General features: G+C 39.7%; 1 protein-coding gene and 1 long non-coding RNA gene across 2 annotated transcripts in view; both read right to left on the bottom strand.

The window, feature by feature from the left end:
- The window catches only part of LOC121074372, a 59,498-nt gene extending 47,565 nt beyond the window's left edge, over positions 1–11,933 (bottom strand). The window contains exon 1 of the long non-coding RNA XR_005822296.1: positions 8,795–11,933. This is a non-coding gene — a long non-coding RNA (uncharacterized LOC121074372). The remainder of the gene's footprint in view (positions 1–8,794) is intronic.
- Positions 1–12,673, bottom strand: part of ROBO2 (roundabout guidance receptor 2) — a 1,087,423-nt gene that overhangs the window by 1,050,376 nt on the left and 24,374 nt on the right.

The following is a 12,673-nucleotide window of genomic DNA, read 5'->3' as shown; positions in this document are numbered from 1 at the left end:
TTTTAAGTTTGTGAAATCTTTCATTAAATGAATTAAGATAATCACTGGGGTGAGTTGATAAAAATAGCCAAGTCAGCAGTTCACACTCAAGCCATAGCAAATGATACATAGCAGCAGACTTAATCTAAACAGGAAAATCATCTGTTTTCTGTTGGGTTTAAGCCATCTGAAAAGCAAGGCTGGAGAAGACTGAAACAAATGCTTTGCTCTAACCATGACAATGGCTCAAGCTGGAAACCAGAAGACTATTGGAGAAACAGTATTATGAAACAGCAGTAAGTGGGACACGGAGCAAATAAATAAAAAAGACAGGAACACCAAACTATGTTGATGTATACAGAATTAAGAAAGGGGTATGTTCAAGAAAGAAACTGGTATCTTTTGCCAGGGAAATCTTTTTCAATCCTGCATCAGGCACTTCTTGTATACAGAATGCACAAAGTATTATAACACAGCTATAGATCTGAGTACACACTTGGACCAAATCACCGACTACTCCCATCACTCATTGCTACAATGAAAACAGCCTCAATTCATTTTTAGCAGCACACAGAATCCTTTGTTTCACTCTGCAATTTGGACATTTCCACCCCTCACCCCAGAAGTGCTGGGGAAATCTTCCAAATTCCAGCAAATGAAGGCTGCATCTAAGGTGTTCTCTTTTCTTCTCTTTCCAAAGAGATGATGGGTTTGGTACCAAAGTTAGACTAAATATTTATTTTTACAAATTTGGTAACTTTTTTGTAATACAAGCAAAATCTCAGTAGTCTATGTACAGTTCTTTACAGATATTGTAGTAACAAACTAAACAATCATCCATCAAGGATTTCCAGATTAAATAAGATTGCGTTTGTCCATTTGAAGTTTTTCTGTCTGTGCTCCTTAAATATTTTTGCATTGTTGGGAAGGGTTCGAGCACACTTCCATTTTCAGAGTCAGCTTAGCCAGTGCTGCTTAGCATTATTAAACATGTATAACAGTCAAAAAATGGTAGTGTTCATATCCTACGGTATATTTAATGTCTGTTCCTCTCTTTAAATAAACAGCTAAATATCTCAAAATTTACAGTCATTCAGAGGCTGTGTTCCTGTGTTTTCCAATCTCACCAGTACAGCATAGAACAGAAAAGGAGGAAAGAGACCCCCCAACATGAAGGCAAGATGAATCAAGACTTTAGGAATCTAGCTCAAGTATAACAGTTTGGGCTGCAATTAGATTAGACCACTATTACCTGGGGGATAGCACCATAATGAGTTGTTTTTATCATATTTTTACCTTCAAGAGGGACAAGAAAGGATTTGCTTTGCCATAACAGACACACAAGGTTATCATTAGTATTTAAGCAAAATGCCTCTTTAGCAAATCAGAACAGCAGCTTTTTTACTGTAATCCCTTCCTGCTACCATCGGCATGAAAAGAACATCTTGGTATGGATTTGAAATTACACGAATCCACTGAAATTTATAGATCTAGTGGCATGTTCTTTGAATTAAAACTGCAGGCATAATTACATGTTCATCTCCAGAGGTCCCACATGTAGTGCACAGTGTTGAGACAGCAAGCATCATGCTCAACCAGTCAAAGTGAGAGACAAGAGAATAAAACAGTCTTAGCTCTAGATTAATTTTGAACTTGATTTTGGAGAAAACTTTTGCCTTAATTACAGACTTGCTTTTCAATTAATCAGGGTAATTGAATCATGACTTCTTAAAAGCTTCTAGCCTAACATCTCCCGAAGTAGAAGCTTTTGCTTTTTTTTTTTTTTTTTCTTTTTGTTTCTTTTTTGCCAATGTTAAATCTTGAAAAACTTCTGGTTTCATATTCTGCTGGGTAATGCCACTGCATAATGTATCTTTCTTGTAAGGACTTGTGACTGAAATATAATTTAACTCTGTTTGTTTTCCAACTCCGATGGTTCCAAATAAAATAATTAAACTGCAGATGGCAAAATATCCTCTTCTTGATCATTCTAAACTGACAGAAGCAAGCTGCATGGAAGCAGAAATTTCTCTACTTAAAACTTATTTTATATTTTTAAATCAGACATTAACAGTAACATTAATATATATATATATTCTTTCCCTTAAGAACATATTTCAGTCACATACAGCAAGGTTTTTCAACTCCATATTAAGTAAAATGAAATGCTTCCATCCAGTGGTTATCCCCAGCATTGCAGACATAAGATCAGAAAGTAAAACAAAAATCTTTGCACTGAAGTAATTGTAAAAGTGACCTAACAGCATAGAAAGAGCAGAATTTAAACAATAAATACTTAATACAGTAGCACTGCCAGATCACAATTATAAGATATCTAGTTGTAGAATACATATAATTGAAAACATTTATCTAATACCAGCATTCTGAATTAAAATGGAATTTACTGAATTTCATAATTACTTTGTACAAAAATGAGTACTGCCATATTGTGAGATTATAAATAACTCCATCTTAAAAGCCTGTCTTCTGTCCTGTTACTTATAACATGCAACACCCAGAGCATCCAATACAGAGCTCACTATGCTAGAAAAAATACAAAGGCACAAACAAAGAGCTTCTCTCTTAGGAGCTTTCAGCATTGTTTATATTTCCCAAATGTTTCAACTGAAAATGTCACCTCCATTGGTGACAGATTGGTCACAGATGACTGACAGCACTTTCTGTAGCACAGATACAACAGGGAAAGTGCACCCCCCTTTCTTTTTTTTTTTTTTTTAAACCATTACTCTGACCACCATTCTTGCAGCATTTGAAAAAAATGCTACCAACATGTCAATGGACTCTATTTGGCATCTTGAATGGGAGCAAATATTTCTCATGCACATAATGCAGATAGTCACACAAAGAACCAGTGGATTTTGCTGACTTGCCCTCAAATTAGAAATGCACCACAGGAGCTAACTATGAGGCACAGCAGCCATGCCATGTTCTACAAGCTCAAGTAAAGCACTGCACGTTTTTATGTCATGTCAGCAACTTCACCACTGTATTCATAAATATTAGCTGCTGTTAACTCTTTCTGGGGTTCTGAATAACCTTCCTCTGACAGCAACAGTTTCTGCTTGCCCTGCTACAGGTCATTAAGATGAGTCAAATTCACAAGACACACAGATCACGACCTTGTCATATCCAGTCATTCAAAAGACAGCTTCAGTTAGAGGAAAAAAGCAGAACATGAACTGCTATTTTCATGTTCCCTATGTACTAGCATAGTGTCTTTATTATTAAACAGGCATAATGCTCCCCACCCACGACTGCTCTGCACTATTACAGCAACACATATGGTACCATTCATCTCTTCTCCCTGTCCTCCCCTTTTCTTGTGCTGTTCCAAGCTGAAATACATGAGATCCATGCTCAGAATGAATTATGAATTAAGGCTTTCTTTATTCATAAACACTCACTCCTCCCTATAAGCCCAGCTACTAACCTTAAAAGCTATTTCATTAATGAGAGATCAGCAAGCAAAGTTCCCCTAGTAGTGTAATGGTGCTAGCGCTTTTATACCAGCAGCTCAGCTTTCTGAGCAGTGACAGCTTCTGTCTGGCTTTTGAAAAGCCCAAAAGGTATTTCTTTCAGAAGATAAACATCAAATAAACAGCACAGTCTGCCACTAACTGAGATCTTTGACCAACAAGCTAGCCATATTTTACATCAGGAAGTAGAACTCTTAAAAAATTGGTCAAGTTCAGCCACTGGGAGGAGTATATCAGTGCAGGTTTGTGCAGAAGTGAGATGGAGAGAGCAGACCAAATTGCTGAAGAAAGAAAATTGTACCGCAAAAGCCATTAAAAATTTACTAGTTATTTTCTTTAAGATGAAGAGCTTGAATGGGTTTTGGACAAAGACTATCCCTATCCCAACACATCCAAAGCCCTAAGAACAAGGCAGGGGAAAAAATGTATTCTTGAATTTTCAGGATTGAAGGAGAAATGTCTCAGAACGTAGATCATCCTGGTAGCAGCACAACCATCCTAGGAGGTGCTGCTATGACAAGTTCTCTTGACCAGATCACCCTGACTCCACCACTCCCACGGGGCCCCCACGGCTCTGGAATACAGGGTCTGACCTCTCTGCAAATGGCAGGCACCACACACTTCCCAGGCACTCTTTGCATTTCTCATCTCATCATACATCCTACCAGGTCCCCAGTGTAGCATCTGGGCATCTTACTACCTCGCAGATACACATGACAAGCCTCTCTGCTGAGTGGAGCATTAGGCACAGAGACATTAAAGGTCTACAAAGGGCACCCATTAAAACACTCATTGCTGGTAAGCCTTAGTATTTGGTGAGTGCCTTGTAGACAACTCTGAAAAATTAAATGTTCTGACATTCAAAAAAAGAAAAACAAACAGAGCCACAGACCTTAGTAACCACTACTCTGAGTAGGATGCTAACAGGTATAGCTAATAGGAACCTATAATAAGAGAAGCAGTTTTTGTCCTCCCCAGATGTTAAATCCCATTCCTGTTTCTGGAATTCTGACCTACAGGAATGAACCTCAGATATTAGGCACATACACACTTCAAAAGCGAAAAAAGTACCAACACTTTAAATATATAAGCAGGGTGAAAGAGAAATAGAATACATTAATACTACCAGCACGGTATAAACAACGACAAAAATAAACTAAACAGCCCTTGAAATAGGGGCTGAAACTTAAGATTTCCCAAGAAAAAAGTAAGCAAGCCATGTAGATTATCATATCTACTTGACATCACAGCCCAATAAATATTTTTAATTACTTTATATGAAGTAATATAATAACTTTATAATATAATTTCATATGAAGTAGAATAGTTTTAAGAACTGTTCTACGTGTGAGGTAATTGTGGAGTCCTTCTGGAGCAATATCCTAAGAGAGCTCTCATTTTTGGTCTTCACAAGTAATACAAGAGGTGAGTGTACCCTGGACTCCAGTAGTCTGGGCACAATCAATGCATCTTGTCAAGCAAGCTTGAAGTTTAACTACTTACAATGTTGTATATATAAATGTTGAAGCTTTCAATTCAGATGTAATTTTGTATGTTTCAATAGATGCAGAGAGGGATTATTTCCCAAAGGCTTTCAAATATGACTTATTGATTGGTTAGTAATGAATTGGTACTCTAAGGCAAAAGCATAGTTCAGATTTATCATTTTATGAACTTCATGTGATCTGGAACATACTATCCTGTCAAAAGTAGATCAGGTCTTCCAAGGTACTCTTCCCCCTCTTCCAACCACAAATAAAAATACCCTAATTCATTAGCTCTCCGTAGTACGTCAGCGTACCTCTAATTCCTAAGAAAAGAATCAAAATTAAGTAGAAAAGAAAGAGGTGTCTGGAAATCATTACAGTCAAATATATACTGGAAATGAAAGAAAAGCTGAAAATCTAGATGGAAAGATTATTTTGTGTTTGTGGTGGCACAACATAAGTGAGTATCCATTTCATATTTAAACTTTAAAATTTATATCGTTTATTTATAGACAGTGGTTTGAATGTTTATTCTTTCAGTAACAAAGATAATATTCTTATTTCTCTTTGGATTAAAAAAAAATCCACCAATCTACCTCTCAACAGCATTTATGTAACAAATTATTTGTCTCTAATAAATACTTCTGCTCAATAGCTGTTCTATAACAAAATTCCTTGTTCGTCCCCAGAATTTGCAATTATTCCTTAATCTTAAGTATTTCAGAGACAAGTGACAAGTTTCACTTAATTATCTTTCATATCAAAACTTGAGTAGAAAAAAAAATATTAAAACTGACAAAAAGATATATTATAAAATTATTACCATATAAACAGTATCTCTGAAGTCCTAATCCATTTAAGAGTCTGAGGACCACGTATTCTTGCTCCCTTATAATTTTATAGATCATCACAGTTTATGCAATATATATTAAATACTTAATAATATAAGCATTAAAGCTTCAAAAACTCCAACTAAGAAGAAAAGAAATGTAACAGACCAAAGACCAACCTTAACCAAAGTTAAACTCCCTCATTTTTATAAGCCTGTGGATTAATGATGCAGTTATAAATAATTCCTTCCCTAAGAAAATACTTCACTTGGTGCACAGATCCAGCCAACTTTAGAAACAGCAGCTATTGAAGAACACTCATTTGTGGGACATCTGTCTAAATGGTTGATGAAGTTTAACAGTAGAAGAGAAAGGAAAAAGCAGAAAGTTGTATCATGGTAAATGCTACTTTAGTGCTGAAGTTCTGATCCTCATGGAGGGTACATAGGACATTAAGTGAATCACAAACCAAGAGACAATTGAAAAAAAAATTGCAGGTTCCCCAGCTTAATGCCCCAGAATCTAAGTTAACAAGCACTTAAGTTTGGAAAAAAAAAAAAAAAAAAAAAAAAAGGCAGGTTAAATTGTACTTAGCCAGCCAAGTTTAATGTTCTGCATGTAAGAAGAAACTAACAAAGAAATGCCCTTCCTAATAGTATTTTGGATATCTCCGATTAGGCACTCTGGAAATAAAGGAGATATTTGATCTTCATTTCATTCTTCTTTTATTGCTCACTTGTTAGAGACAGATAAAACTTGCACAGCTCAAGGGTGTTGTGAAGGTAAATTAATTATTTTGGGAGAAGCTATTCAGATATCACAGTGATAGTCACTATGAAAAGCTCCTGAGGAAATGAATAATTTTGACTTTAAAGTAAGGGTCTGAATAAAATGCAGGAAAATAAGGCCTGAGGCCACATGTTGTACAAAATAGTGAACATCTGTTCATTAAGCAAGCCCAGTCCATCTCAAACTGAATATGGGAAGAATACTTGCAAAAAAAAAAAAAAAATTGCATGGGTTAACGTAATTAAGAACTACTGTATAACATACAACTGAGGGCAAACTTCTGTTGCAAGTGATTAACTATTCTTGGCTATGAACTCCACATTTTTCTTCTAATGTCTTTTATTATCCCTTATTTGCTTCTCAGAAACAAAACCAAATCCCAGAACCTTTGTGACTGCTTTGTCCATTAGTACCTTTATAAAATCTTATACAATAAACAGACAACTCTGCCTTGGCTAGGGGAATAAAAGGCAGCAGTTGCTACCCTCTGTCCCATGCAGCTCACAGGTTTAACAGAGTTGGCCAGAAAGTTTTCACACTTCTGCTGATAGGAAGAGTCAAGAACATGGAGCATATTCCAGGTTGTGGATGAAAATGTGCTCTTTTAGCAACTGACTTTTCAAACAATTCATATCCCCCACCATACTGTCTTCCACTCCATAACTCAAATGTCACAGTCACATAGTTTTCCCTTTCTAAATTTCATTTTTCCAATTCTCTATTTCTTATTAAAACTCCAAGATCTCCTTCTACTCCAACCTTATCCCCACTCTTTCAACACATCACCTTGATCTTCTATTAGAGGTTTTTAGTTCAACATCCTGCCCTCCTCAGTCTAGCCACCTTACATCCATCATTTTCATCTTCACTAATACTTAAGTTTTGTTCCCTAAGCATCAGCTAACTTTGGTGCTTCCTTCAAAGAACACTACTCCCAGCTTCAGTTTCCCAAGTGTTCCCATCTATCCAGACCTACCCTAAAATCAAGGGAATATTTCACCTTGACCCCGGCTGCTATACCACTATGTTATCTTCTTATCCCAAATACTTTCGACAGAGTACATTATGGCTCACATTCTTTACGTCTGGGTAGGGTACAACTCAGAATCAAACTCATTACCAAGTCAGCTTTTCTTCTGTCAAGATCTGTTTCAGCTAGCCTGCATTCAGCTTGGGATATCTCACACTTGGCTAAGCGTTCACAGAAGCAAGCAAGCAACAACAAAAAATTACCTTCTCCAGCTTACTGCTTAAGTCAAATATTCGCAAATATTTCTAATTTCATCTTTGAACTGAAAAAAAAAAAAAAAAAAAAAAGGAAATTACCCCCCAAAGACATTTATGAATACAGAATAAACTTGAGATAATCTTTCAAAGACAAGCATTTTTGTATTCAATATATGAATATATATTAACAAAACACATAAAACTTGAATTTCACTTACTAATTTTAGTGAGGAAACCACAAGTCTCACAGAACATACCACTACATAAGGAAAAATGCCCATTCATCTGCATAGCAGTAAACGTGGTATTATGCTTTCTCCCAAATGCAATTGGAAACATGACAAAGCATCGCTATGATGCTGACAGGCCTCAGAAAAGAAACACTTTTAAAAGAAAACAGTGGGGAGCATCTCATCAGATATACCCTGTTTTACCTGCATACCTGAGAAGTCTGAAAGACAATAAGGCAGCTAATCAGAATATTTGTTCTAGTTAGATTCCAGAGGCTGAAGCTGATTTGTTGAGCTCCTCAAGTAGCACACAACATATGTAAGTAGCTACCTCTGTTAAGACTACACCCTTAACGCAATACACCCATTAATCTGTATTTAAATAGCAAATGTGGTTGGGGTAGCAGAAATTGCCTGCCAGGCCGCAATCAACTCTGCTAACTGACTACTGCCGTTGTCTCCTTCCATAACAAGACAGGTTTCAGTCTGTATAACCTAATCTCCTCCTGGAATTTTGTACTGGCTTTGCACAACTACCTCAGCAGCATCCGGAACGTGAGCTTCCTCAGGTGCCTTCCCTACTCGAACTGTTCACCCATATAGCCACCACGTGGTGCCACATGCCCAAAGGGTGCCTCCTATTTCTAGTGTACCTCCTTGGAGTATATCCATGCCAATTATATACTCCTCAACTTCAGCAATCATGATAGCCCCATGATATTGTCAGCTATTTCCATACATGATTCTGTACTGACCCCAGGGTGATGACAAGGGTACCAACGAGAGATGTGGTGCTTTCCCCAATCACTGGTTTCCTGGAGGAGAGTCGGCAGGCACACTGCTTAAACGTGTGTCCCTGTTGAGGCAACGTTGTCCTCAGCAGTGTGTCTCCCTCTCCTCTGGGGGGGTCCCAGTTTTATCCCCTCCTACCCAGTAGCTATTCTGACACATGGGGTCAACACGTCACAAAAGCCACCAGGCTCCTCCTTGGTAACATGTCTATAAATGTTCATGGAAGTGCCCCATCTGAGCTGGGGGCTGCACCGGCTCCATGAGGGTCATTACTTCATCATAGTCTTCCTCTGCTGCCCTTTGGCCAGCTTTTCCTGATGCAAGCATCGTGGGCACAAGCCAAGCCGCAAAGTTTCACCAGCCTTTCCACAGTCTCGCCAGCATTGTCTCAAACCTTGGTTAGTTCCACATTTTTCTCTCTTCTCCCCTGCATACATTCCCAGAAACCTACACCGCCCCGTGCCAGGCACTTGAGGATGAGCTGTTCCACAATAGATCAAACAACACAATCGCAGCCATAAGATCACTATGCTCTTACACACACCACTGCGTGGTCTGTTGTTGGAACATGCTGACATTCCACAACCTGTATTACACGCTGTTGAAACAGAAAATCTATTACTGATCACAACAGGGACAATATACATGGAACACAGCATGCAATGCATAGGAAAGTTACACATAAAAAGCAACCAAATAGCTGTAGTTTTTGTAGCCACAGCTACCCCCATGTCCCGTCTCAGAATAGGTTCCATCATCATTCATCTTCAGTTGTTTGGTTAATTCTTCTAATTCCTAGACCTTTGCAGGTACCGACTGGGAATGGTCACTCAGGTTCATACAACGCTGTTCTGCAGCGTAGCAGGACTTGAGCCCATAGTATCCTGGCCTGTGACATTAGCCAGGGTCACCCATATGTTCTGTTGAGGCTCTGAGATGATCCATGCTGACCGGGGCTTGGTCTGTACCTTATTCAGTTTTACTCAACAAAAGCTTAGACAGGTTCGTTCCCCAGGGTCCCACTCCAGGTTTGTAACTAGAGCCCGGACCCAGGGACCACACCCCTCCTGCTCTCCCCTCTGTCTCCTATGTCAATTTGCTAACTCAACCGTGAATTGCTCTGCCAAGATCACACACTTGCCCTCCATACTACCCTTCTGTTTAGTTATTACCAACAGCATCCATTGCCACAGAATATTAGCACTCTCATGCTCTGGCATCTGTTGCTCTAACGCAGGTATTCTATCAATTCTCTGTTGGCACCCACCTGAACCTTATAGGCAAGTAAAAGGGTCCCACACACTCATCCTGCCCAATACAGCCAGTCTTTATCTTTTGTGTGTGCATGTGGTTTCTGCCAATTGTTCCCAATACTTTAAAATCTCCATTGGTTCAGTTCCTGTCCAAGGTTCGGGACAGACCCAGCTGCAAGTTATTCCATTATCCATCCCAGATACTCAGTTTGGGGAGTTGCAGCTTCTCTGCCCTCCTTTGGTTTCATGGCTCAAACAAGCAAACCTATACCTAACCCTATATATTTGCTAACAAACACCACAATAATAGTATACCACAGGCATCCCCTGCTCAGCAAACATAGTACGCTCACAGCACACACTCAAAGCACCAGGTCTCAAGCGAAACCAAAATTTTCTGGGAACACCTAACTCACTACTCAACAGGTCCCCTCCCACTTACAGGTGGCAGCACAGCCCTAGAGCAGCTGTGCTCTCCACTGACCATGTCCCTTTAAGTGTTTGCTCCTTGCTAGATACCCCAGACCTCCATCCTCATCACTGGTTTATATTCTAGTTAGTTTGCAGGGTCTGAAGCTGATTGGTTCTGCTCAGTAAGGAGCAAACAAGATAACTATCTATATAAAGTAAGCAAGCTTTACTGTGAGCTTTTTACATCCATGCTGACCCCAGGGCGATGACAAGGGTACCAACGAGAAATGTGGTGCTTTCCCCAATCACTGGTTTCCTGGCAGAAGGAGTTGGCAGGCACAATGCTTAAACGGGCATCCCTGTTGAGGCAACGTTGTCCTCAGCAGTGCATCTCCCTCTCCTCTGGGGGAGTCCCAATTTTATCCCCTCCTACCCAGTAGCTATTATGACATGTGGGACCAACACATGTCACAAGGGCTACCAGGCTCCTCCTTGGTAACATGTCTACAAATGCATATGTAAGTGCCCCATCTGAGCTGGGAGCTGCACCGACTCCACGAGGGTCATTATTTCATCATCGTCTTCCTCTGCTGCCCCTTTCTTTTCCTGATGCAAGTGTCGTGGCCACAAGCCAAGCCAGTCTCGCCAGCATTGTCTCAAACCTTGGTTAGTTCCACATTTTTCTCTCTTTTCCTCTGCATACATGCCCAGCAACTTACATGCCCTGTGCCAGGCGCTTGAGGACGAGCTGTTCCACAACAGACCAAACGACACAATCATAGTCAAAAGATCACTATGCTCTTACGCTATGTCCAACTGCAGATGAAATCACAGGCATCAAACCCATGTGATGTAACCAGCCTAAAAACACATGTAGACGACGCATTCCATAAGGAATGGAAAATGCAATAGCAAAAACCAGTGGCAGGGGCAGAGAGGAAAATCAGGACTAGGGCTTTGAATTCAGAAGCTAGTGGGAGGGAAGTTGCCTCTCTCAAGAGGAGATTTTTCTCCTCTTCACCAGGAGGCAAAGAGAAGCATTTCCAGGACAGCTGCCTGCCCAGCAGGGCAAACCACGTGCTCCTCACCATGAGGACTCCTGTCCTCCCCATGACAATCCTCACTCCCTTGATTTTTAAGCTATTTTCCCCACTTTGAGTGAAGTGTCTCATCTCCCTAAGCAGAAGAGCCTCCAAGCACTCGCTCCACCAGACAGCTGTGTGATCCCAGTGTCTCTGCCTGGTACACAGCAAAAATCATGCTGCTCATCACTGTCATGCAGCTGTGACAGGCATTGGCTCCAGAGCAGGGCCTTGGGAAAAATCAAAGCTCCTAAAGGAGTTTCAACCGGTAAAACAGAGGCATGTTGATACAGCATGTCCATGCCAGCTGCCTGCCTTTGGGCACTGCAGAGGTAACAGCTAGCGTTACCTTCAGGAAATTCTACCAACTGATCTGGTAAGTTTCTGAATCTCAGGGGACTTTACCCATGGCAGTGTTAGGCAGGGCCAAAAGTGATTAACATGAAGTTTCATCATCACAGTATCAAAGCATCTTGCAAACTTACCATTTAAAATAAGATTCTGAGTAATTTAAAAGTTACTCAAAGCACAGCTGTTTGGAAAACCAAGTCAGAGAAAGTAGCTTTTACATTCTGCAGATATTTCATTGGGAACAGCTGTTCCCCTCTTCTGCTTTGCTCAGCAGTTTAGATTTCAACTCAAATACAACAATCCCATATTTATTTTAAGGACTTCAAGCCAAAAGGTTCATAAAGCATTGTTTTGTACCTGCACAACCTACAACTTGAAAACACCATGTGTTTTTTGTCAGACAGGTCAACATTTTCAATCCTGAATTCAGAGAAGTGGAAAAGAGTTCAATCAATTTATCACAAAGTTACGCCATCTAAAAAAAAAAAAAAAAACTGAATCCCAAGTCATGCAGCAAGTTTTTTCCAGTAATAAGCTTAATTCTCAAAACTCCAGACTGTTTTTTTTTCCCCCCCTTAAGAAGTATAAAAAATTGGCTGAGAAAGCTGTCCTAATTAATATTCAGTTCAGCGATTAAGCACTCTCCCAAGTGACCTATATGTGTAATAGCATCAAGTAGCACCTGCTCAAACTGTTGTTTTGCAGAGAAATATTAATCCCTTGTACCTTCTGTTACCAAGCTTGG

Source organism: Cygnus olor, chromosome 1 (genome assembly GCF_009769625.2).
Source record: "Cygnus olor isolate bCygOlo1 chromosome 1, bCygOlo1.pri.v2, whole genome shotgun sequence".
Taxonomy (NCBI): Eukaryota; Metazoa; Chordata; class Aves; order Anseriformes; family Anatidae; genus Cygnus; species Cygnus olor.
This window is presented reverse-complemented; position numbering and strand designations above follow the sequence as displayed.